Source organism: Mizuhopecten yessoensis, unplaced genomic scaffold, assembly GCF_002113885.1.
Source record: "Mizuhopecten yessoensis strain PY_sf001 unplaced genomic scaffold, ASM211388v2 scaffold5409, whole genome shotgun sequence".
Classification (NCBI taxonomy): domain Eukaryota; kingdom Metazoa; phylum Mollusca; class Bivalvia; order Pectinida; family Pectinidae; genus Mizuhopecten; species Mizuhopecten yessoensis.
Genome location: NW_018406035.1, coordinates 11,898 through 12,667, shown reverse-complemented (window position 1 = coordinate 12,667; position 770 = coordinate 11,898).

The window sequence follows — 770 nt, the reverse complement described above, 5'->3', positions numbered from 1 at the left end:
TAATTTGGCATTTTAATTGTGTAATTACAAAGTACGTAATTCGGAATCGCTCTCACGATAAATAAACAGTAATGATGATATGAATTCCAATGTTCATATGGCGATGATTCTATCTTACAAGAAGATAGTAAATCAGAATACCACCGGGAAACGTTACTAAGAATGAACATACACATGAGAGACATAATGACTACAGAATCACAATTACGTAATAGTTCTAGTATAATTCCACGAAGACTAAGGTGTAAATCACCATGAGGGGGAGATTGCTGTCATTGGAGAATTTAACCGGGCAGTTATGAGGAGTGAGAGAAATAATAAAAGAAATAAATTAACCCATTCCATAATGAAATCCAATCATAAGAATAATTGGATTTCAGCATTACGTGAAAACGAGACAAAATATGGAGATGTAGATAAGTGAATGAAATACCTCTGTTGTCACATGAACATTTCACGAAGAGTGAAAGAAAAGGCAAAACGTAGATAATAAACGAAAAGTGTTGAGGTGATATATGTGTCCTTTGGCAGTAATTCTCTTTCAAAAAATCAGATTTTGTATTTTCACATTGAGTGGAAAAAATAAAATTCAGATATCCTTTTCTATATTATCCTAGAGTCTATTTAATCGTTAATCGACCAATGGCAAACCAATGTCATTTATAAGGACCATGAAAATCCTAACAAGACAGATCAATATTAACATGTTTATTCTCTGTGCATGTTGCTGTAAACTAAAATAATTTATTCATTTTGACGGTGCCTAAACA